A 9,434-nucleotide genomic window follows, 5' to 3' on the forward strand; every position below is an offset into this window, starting at 1 on the left:
CACATAAACGAAGCAAATTTATTTAAAGCCCGGACACTCCGTATGTCCAATCTAGCTAAGGTTATCAATAGACTCGACCATGTCATTTGTCGAAACAGATAAAAGACGTTGGCAAAAATGATTAGACTGAATAAGTGAATCTAACGCACGTATTTTACCAGCCGACGGTCGCGCGCCTTCAATACCGTTTCCAATTGTCATTGCGCACCTTGGACACACTTTGGGGAGCAATGCATATTTACTTCGCCGCCCGAGGTCTCCATTGAACGTGTAGTGCTGACCCAAATAAAATGCTAACCTGACTCTTAATCGCTCACCGCAAAGGACGATTTCGAACAGGCGGTACTGTAGGTCACTTGAGATAAAAAAAGAAAAACAAGCTATAGAAACGAGCGTCGTAAAAAAGGGGACCGGCATTTTTATTCCTACCTCCGAACAGAAACGAGCGCCACCCACTGCATCACACAGCGCAGAGGCCGGACTCGGCCACCGCGCATACATACCAAGCGCGCGCGAGGGAGGGAAAACTTCCTCCGCCGGGAGAACACGGCACATTTCGGGATCTATTTCACGCAGCGGATAACGCGGGCCTTTTCACACCTCGATACTGGCGCCATCTAGAAGTTGCGCGTTCAACCACGTTTCGAGCCGCGCGCCATCTGGTGGCTGAAACGGACGAATAAATAGAGGTACCGCGCCCTCTTAACAGGAGAACCGGCCTCCCTCATTAGCACAGAAATCAAGACGGCCCAAGATTGAAACTTTGAATATATTTTATTCACAACGTGTAGAAGTAGAGATAGTTTCTGTGAACTAGTTTCCCCACCACCCCAAGCACACTCCACTGTGGTACTTCAGCAACAGCTGAATTTCGAAGTTGGCATCTCACATTCCACCTCGCTTCTTGGTAAACACGTCTGCGCCTACGCTAAATAGGCGTTCAACGGATGCGCTCGATGGTACTGCCACATTTACTTTGAGAAACAGCCTGTGCTTTAGAGGGAAGGTGTTATTTAGCTCCGTCAATGCAAAGTTGTGCGGCACCAGAAGGTATCGCGAAAGCTCATCATCCCCAGACACGGAGGTGCGGCCATTTCCGAACGTGTTTGCAAGGAAATCTCCCTCTTCTGCTGCGTTCGCTTTTAGTGGGGAAGCGGGGCTCTCGACAAGCCGCAAAGAGACTGTCAGCTCGCTCTTGATGGTCGTATTTCGCTTGTCTTCATCCGAAACCCACAACACCTTTAATCTTGGAAGCTGTGCAGCAGAAAGTAGCAGGTCCTTCTGATTCACCACTTTGTCGAACCTGCAGCAGCGAAACCTATATTATACCAGCAAAAAATAACTGTTGTACTTCATTTAAAGGAGCGAAGTTCGTAGGCGCGCGGGACTCCTTGTGCCCAAGAGGAGCATGGCAAAAAAAGACAAGTATCGTATCGGCTGAGTTCTTTGCGTACGGTGGTAATAAACACCACTGATTAAAGAAAGCAAGTCGTCTGATTGATCACCTACGACGGAATTCGCAGACCTAAGTTTTAAAACGTACTCTGCGTGAGAAACATTGATCATAAAACCGTTCAACCGACGGTTTTACCCTCTTGGCTCTCCCGATCGACATTAGTTCTCTAAAGCGATTCATGCACTTTATACATGTCGCAACTTACCTCTTGTGAATTCCGGCCAAGAAAGACAGCTAGAGGTCCGCAGTAGTACAATCCAGCCATCTGCTCATACTCAATCTTATTGATGAGAACGTCCAGCGCCTGAAGCAGGTAGCCACAATGAATGCGGTTGTCACCTTGCAGGACATTCAGGGCGCAGCAGACAGGTTTGATGACCTGTAATGAAACAATGGATATTGTAGCAAGAAAGTAAAAAAAACTACCTAAATTTGATGTACTCTGCAATACTTCCTGATGATGTTGGGCTTGTGAGGTGGCCAGCAGCCTAGGAATTCCTAGCTTGCAGAAGAGGCCGTCTAGGTCTGTTCCCTTTCCTAGAAACGTGTTGTCAGACTCCATGGCCTTGAAATTAGAGTTCGACCTTGTAACATTTGGCCGAGGTACGTAGATTCCGCAGTGGGCCTTGATCAGATCAGCTGCTTGTGCGGACTGACCCTGCTTATTCCAGCGTTTTTGGCACTTGGTGAACACACTTTGATTGATTCGGAGCATTCTTGATCAACAGTCTCTGCACGAGCCACTTCAACGGTAGCGATGAGGTTTAAGGTGTATGCAGAGCACCGGTGGTGTGGTGGCAAGCGGTGCCTTCCTTCTTCGACGCTGTCAATCAGCGAACATAAACGCACAGGCTGACAATTTTCCTCGTCTGCATCGTTGGCTTCCTCCTCACCGTAGATCCTGTGCAGGCGCAACAATATATAGACGTGTGTACTAAGGAATAACATTTTTAAAAATGTAACAGAGACTCACCGAAATGCTTTCACGAAATTCGACCCGCTGTCCGTGATAACTTTCGTAATCTTGCCCAGAAGGTCGAACTCGTTGAATATCTCCTCTAGAGTGGTGGCAAGCCTCTCAAAAGTTACGCTTTCGTGCATACGGCAACAAACCAAGGCAGTGACCTTTCTTTTTAAAGTCGTCGGGTTCAGCCAAAGAACTGTTACACCAAGGTAACACCTGGAAAGTTATTTTGCCAGCAAACTACAAAGTATGATAATGATCAAGGTTAGCCACACTAAAAATGATACCCGTTTTTCTTGACAATGAAGTGCTTGCGCTAGGGAAATCAATATTAAGAAAAGTATGGCTTTGTACATAATGGCAAAGCAAATTGCACGTAAATTTAGATATTTGAAAAACACCATACACACACGAAAAAGTAAAAAAACAACTAAACTTTGGGAAGCAAACATAGTAGCTATCAACAGACTCATATGTCTTTGAGTAAAATGGCAGAAGTGCAAATAGGCCAACCGTCACTCGTATGGTTGTAAATGAATGTTGAGCTAAGAAAAGTGCCTGTGAAAACAAGTCCAGCAATCTGCAGTGACTGCCACTAAGTGGAGCGTTTGAAAGTTGAGCGCAACCTCACAAATGAAGACTCCTCCACCACCCAAAAAGGCTGCGTGGCATTGATAACAAAATCTTCAACCAGTCAGTCAAGCTCACCTGTGGCACGGACTGATGGTGGATTAAGGCATCGACCTTGGCTTGCTTTGTTGGCTGTGTGGAATTCGCTCCAGGGCTTTTGTACGCTTGACTGATTCCCTTTTTTTTTGTTGAAAGGACCTTAAATGCAGCCAGCTTAGTTTGTGTTGCTTCTGCGCAAAAAAGGCAGATTACTGATTAAAAATATGGCGATATGCTTTCTGACATGAAATTACACTCCGTCAAAGCTGGATTGATAACATCTGAGGACCCACTTAATGCACAAAGTGGAATTAAATTAGAAATCTAAAGAGCAAGCAACAAACATTTAGGTTGCCTTTACATGCTTCTTCAGGTTGGAGCTTAAGGACTTGGCAGAACTTAAGATTTTCAGCTCTGGCTGACACAAAAGGCACTTAAAGATTAAATTGTCATCTTTGGTTTCTGTCAGTTTTAAATATTTGTTGAGTCCTGGCCAAGGCGATGAAGGTGCACTTGAAGGCGATGAAGGTGCATCCTACACGTGACAACAGCTGCTTGCGAATGGCTTTCGTGAGGCTTTAGGAAGTGACGTAATTACGTTACACATTAATCAAAATAGGTAATGTAAGTATGTTACTCATTGCTTATTTGAAAAAGTAACAGGTATGTTACTGTGTTACCAAAAAAAGTAATGCGTTACCAGTAACGCCGTTACTTGTGACGCGTTACCGCAAGTTGGATTCATATCACTGGAAGTTGGATTCATATCACAAGGACGAGAAACAGGTGCGACCACTAGCAGAACACAAGTGCCCAGCAAATTGCGATGACGCGCTCGTGCACCCTGAACCCTTTACGCCCTTCTTTGAAATTGCACTTATGGCAAATATTCTGTTTTCCTTTGAGTAAGAAAAATTCAGGGTTAGCCCCTCAGAAATCTGCGTTGCGGCAGTCGGGTGCGACGGAAGTGTTCAGAGAATGCAGGCTTTTCCTACCTTGATTGTTTGCCATACTCCGTATCCCTCAAGGTGAGGTTGCAGCCAATGGAATGAATCAAACAGCATCAAAAGTGCAGTGCATCAAAGCGCAGCAAATGGGCTTGAAAGGGCAAGGGGAGGAATCATATTTTTGGTTCATAGGCTAGGTGGTGCTAAAGCCACTGGATCTTGGGAAAGTAGTGCCATTGCCTTCCATGCCTGGTAGCCATACACAACCAGATACTAACATACAGACAACCAAACTCTGCATTGCGATTTGCTCAATGCTCTCGGTTGCCATGACAATCGCCATTTCGGTTTATTTGAAGCCTCAGAAAAGTCGGTCTGAATCGGTTGCACCAAGTTTGCTATGATGCATCATCGTACTGAAAGCATTCCTCGCCAGTATAGGCGTCTTTGGTGCTGTGCGTGCAATCCACTCATCAATCGTGCTTATCTCCACAGATCTCTTGCAATGGTGCTGTTGTGTTTGCGCATCGAAAGGCAGGAAAATTATTTTTGAATGTTGCCAAGCACCGCCGCCGCGTGCAATGGTGGTGCGCAGATGTGCATTTGTTTCGCTGGTGTGTGGATAACAAGATCTTGCTATATAAGGAATGTTTCTATAGATCTACCCGTCGCCAGTGAATTTATATCGGATCAGTATGCATGAAGAGGTTAAAGAGAAAATACTTAATCCATGAACCAAAATGATGACCATATGAGGAGCTTGGCTCTACTTTCCCAGGATCCAGTGACATTGGGTGGTGCGATGTACTGCCCGTTATAATGGTGCAGCCATTACACTAGAATCCATCTATGGTCTTGGCGTGGCACTTTTTAGAATTAGCTTAACTGCTTAAGTGCACTCGATGCCCTGTGGCTTGCGCTTTTAGTATGTCTCTGTAGTTTTCAGCCTTCAACTCTGCTCTACACTTGCAATGAAATGAAGAAAATATCGTAAGAGTGCAGTGAGCTGGTTAATATTAACCATATTCAATTAACCTGTGACTGGGGTAAAGAAGAAACATCAAAACATAGAAGGGACAGAAAAGAGACAGAACAATGTCTCAAACTTAGCTAACTCATTTATTTAATCCACCTGCTTATATAGTCTCAAACTCAAGGTCATCTCCACCAACACAAAAGGACGAAGTCTATACAGTCCAAGTGCCACAGTTTTCATCACACAATGCAAGAACGGTGACAACCTTACAGGTCAATGCGATAAGGCAACATCCATCCACCTTCAAACTTGAACAAAAGAACCTCTTCCCCTTCTATTTTAAACACAGTTCCTACTTCTAATTCAGAAAACGCCCTCTCCATATACTACAAAAAAAATAAAAAAAACACACACAAATAATATTTGGGCAAACACACGTCAATAAAAACAAAAGTGTGTTTTACAGTTTCTTTGGACAATCACAAGCAGGGAATGTGCGAGGCAGTTTGGAGTGGACATGTTCTTTAGTTCACATTCTAGGTTAAGTAAACTGACGCCATTTCCAACAGCTGTGAGTGAGTGCCAAAAGGCCCATCGGGAAAAATCGGTATGTTGCAAGACTGGTGTTGTGTATGAAATACCATTGGAGTGTGGATTTAAGTATGTAGGACAGACGCCACGCCGCATCAATGACAAATTAAACGAACATAAAAGAAATGTGAAGAACAATGCACAAAACTTGGAAATCGCAAAACTCATTCATGAATGTAACAACTGCACGGCGCTCTGGTCGGAGACTGAAGTCGTACACAAAAAGAGGAAAGATGTAAAGAGAGTAGTAAGAGAGACCGTGCGGATAAAATCTCTAGACAACTGTATAAGTCAGCCTTCGCTACAGCTTGGAAACAATTAAAAAAGCTTTTTAAAAGTGTAATTTTTTTTTTGTGAGTCTTGGGTTGTTTGAAGTGCGACCCTGCTTATGATTGTCCAAAAGAGCTGTAAAACACACCTTCTTTTACGTATGTTTGCCCAAATATTGCATCGGAGTTTTTTTCTTTTTTTTTTTTTTGTAGTATGAGGAGAGTGCCTTTTTTTTATAATCAAAAGTAGGAACTGTGTTTAAACAAGGGGGAAAAATGACAAACACAAATCTCCAACCACATTTAAGTTACTGATGCGCGACCGAAAAAATACGCCTGGTCCTGGTACCGAACCAGGGACCTCGAGATCTCCATCTCCAGTGGAGCGCTCTACCAACTGAGCTAACCAGGGGTTAGACGTCAGTACATCAAACGGGTTTTATCAGCTGCCACCAGTCCCCTAAATGTGTTTGAAGATTTGTGTTTGTCCTTTGACCCTCTTGTTCCCCTTCTCCTGGGATAATTTTCGTCATTCTTGTCCCGCTCGCTTGCAGCTTTGCATTTAGTTGCATTATCGTCGTAGGGCCCGTTTAGAATAAAAGGGGAAGAGATCCTTTTGTTCAAGTTTGAAGGTGGATGGATGTTGCCTTATCGCGTCGTCCTGTGAGGTTGTCCACATTCTTACATTGTGTGATGAAGACTGTGGCGCGTGGAGATGACCTAGAGTTTGAGACTATATAAGGAGGTGGACTAAATAAACGAGTTAGCTGAGTTTGAGACGTCGTCCTGTCTCTTTTCTGTCGCTTCTACGTTTTGATGTTTCTTCTCTACCCCAGTCGCAGGTTAATTCAACTTAATTAATGAAACAAAAGTATAGAAATGTATGAAATACCTGACCGCGGTGAATGTGTTGCCCCCTTTCCCCCCCCCCCCCCCCCCCCCCCCCCCTTGTCTATTTGTTCCGACGCTACTACAAGCACCCTGTTATTTTCCGGACTGCCCCAGTGTACACTGAACGCGAATAAAACGTTTCTTGCTATAAACAGTAGAAGTCGACTGCACAATCTCCCATGAATGGCGGCATGGGATTTTTCGCTGCTCAAAGTTCTCGAAAAGAGAACTGCGCAGTCTCGACGCAGCTTCCGCAAATAGCGAGGATACGCGTTGTGCCCCCACGACATGGTATGGCCACGAAGTGGGTCGTGTTCGATCATTCCGGCGGCGCTCGCCCGCGCCGTCACTTGGCATGCGGGCCCTACCACCACCCGATTCAAAGACGCGAACGCTGCTCGATACCAACGCCCGCGCAAAACTGTCCCACTCCCTGGGCCGGTTTGGCGCGCGGGTGTGTCTATCGCTGGATGTGTTTTCTTTTTAATGCTTCTTATGATTCATGAAGCAATAAAATACAGCGTGTACCCCCCCCCCCCCCCCCCCCACCCAAAAAAAAAAAAAAGTTTTTTTTTTTTTTTTTTCTAAAATAAATGACGTAACTTCAAACATTTAGTTTCCGCCCAGGGGCCCTAACTCGTCAAACACAAAGTCGGAGCCGAAAGTTCGCGGAGCACGCCGATTGTACATTGGCGACAAAAGTGCCAAGTCATCGTCGTGATTGTCCAATCGATTCGCTCCATCAACTTCGGCCCCAACTTTGTGTTTGACGAGTTTAGGGCCCCAGATGTTTCGGAACTAACCGTCACGAGCGTCGTGACGATGCATATTTTTAGGTGGCAGATATATATATATATGGGCGGTTTCATTTGAACTCGCGCAACGAGGCGCAGTCGTATTTTTTATTTTGCTTCAATTTTTTTATATCTCGTGGCGCATGTTCCAAGAAGAACAATCCTTTTTATTTTAACGTCCTCAAGTGTTCAGTTTGTGAGAAAATAAATCTCAAAGAAGCGGGAAAGAACGACAGGTTTTGACGATTCTCGTGTGTGGCGTCTTTGAATCACTCTCAATCTCAAAATATTCAAAAGAAAGCGCCTATATTTTTTTGGTGTGATATATATGCAAGTAGGTAAGAACACATTTTAACTCCTATTTATTATTCGTCACTCCAATCTTTGTAAACATCCCCAAACATGCCTTCGCGAAAAGCTGTGAGCTAAATTACGGATTTGTTTTTGAGTCGACTATGTTTAGTATCGCTTTTAAAATAATACCACGTGTAGAACCTTTCATTACCTCCCAAATTAAGCAAAGTTTGTTTTTATCGTGTACGAGTACTGAGAAATAAATTATGAAACAGGGTTTTCACTTTTCGTTCAATTCAGTAAGCTGTATATGTATATAAAAAAAAAATTTCTCTCGTCGCGTTTTATTCACATGCTTCTTTTAGCCACTATACATTCCGTTAGAGCTATATGCACTAGTTTTTAGTTTTAAAGCCTCTAAATATGCTAAAAAAACGCAGATGGTGGGTTTATGGGTTATAGCTGTATATTTTATTCTTTATTATAATAATTTAAAGGGCGTTGAATAAATACTCATATAAAAGACATTACTGTCGTACGGCGTATAATAACAAGTTTGCGATTCCAAACGTCTAAACATTATAAAATCGCAACTGCCGAAGGCGGGTTTTCAGACAATTTCCGCCGGTGCCATGATTGGAAAGGCCTCAAGCCTAAAACCTATGCGCTACATAATCTATACTACGTTAGAAATATTAAAGTATAATATTGTAAAACATTACAGTAAAATAACACTTCCTATTAAAAACCTAGATTTTTAAATGCGAAATTTGATATTTTTCATGTGAAATTCATGTTGATAACAGAACAGAATCATTTTTAAGCATATTTCGAGGCTTAAAAACTCAAAACCAAAGCAATATACTCTATCGGCATGTATTCTGGGTAAAAAAGAAAGTGTAAAAAAAAAAAAACGCATTGCAACGCAAAAAAAAAAAAAAAAAAAATTATGCAGCGTGTTGAAAGTGAACGAAAAGTGAAAACCTTCTGTTTCCTAATTTATTTCTCAGTACTGGTACGAGATTAAGACACAAACTTTACATAATGTGGAAGGCAATGAAAAATTCTAAACGTGGTATTATTTTAAAAACAAAACTAAACATAGTCGATTTAAAAAAAAAAAAAAATCCGCTGTTTAGGCCACAGATGTTCGCGGAGGCATGTTGGGGGATTTTTACAAATATTGGATCGACGAAAAATAAATAGTAGTTGGAATGTTTTACCGACTTGCATTATATCACAAAAAAAAAAAAAAAAGAATATATATATATATAGAAGCTTTCTTTTGAATACTTTAAGATTGAGAGTGGTTCAAAAATGCCACACACGACAATCGTCAAAACCCACCATGGGCAATTTGCTCTTTTTTTTTAGCATATTTAGATGCTTCAAACTCAAAACCAAGGCAAATACCTCTAACGGAATGTATTCTGGCTAAAAGAAGGGTGTGAAGAAAACGCGGCGCAAGAAAAATATATCTTTTTTTATAGACGCTTTGCAGCAGCTGCGCATGGGCGCCGCCCATAACCGACCTTCAGTTTTTCTTCCCTCTTATTCCGTTCGCTCCACTTCATCATTACCAC

General features: G+C 42.8%; 1 pseudogene; it reads right to left on the bottom strand.

The window, feature by feature from the left end:
• Positions 1–813: 813 nt before the first annotated feature.
• LOC115318448 lies at positions 814–2,557 on the bottom strand (annotated as a pseudogene).
• Between the last annotated feature and the right edge of the window lie 6,877 nt (positions 2,558–9,434).

Source organism: Ixodes scapularis, unplaced genomic scaffold (assembly GCF_016920785.2).
Source record: "Ixodes scapularis isolate PalLabHiFi unplaced genomic scaffold, ASM1692078v2 PGA_scaffold6__148_contigs__length_123643588, whole genome shotgun sequence".
NCBI lineage: Eukaryota > Metazoa > Arthropoda > Arachnida > Ixodida > Ixodidae > Ixodes > Ixodes scapularis.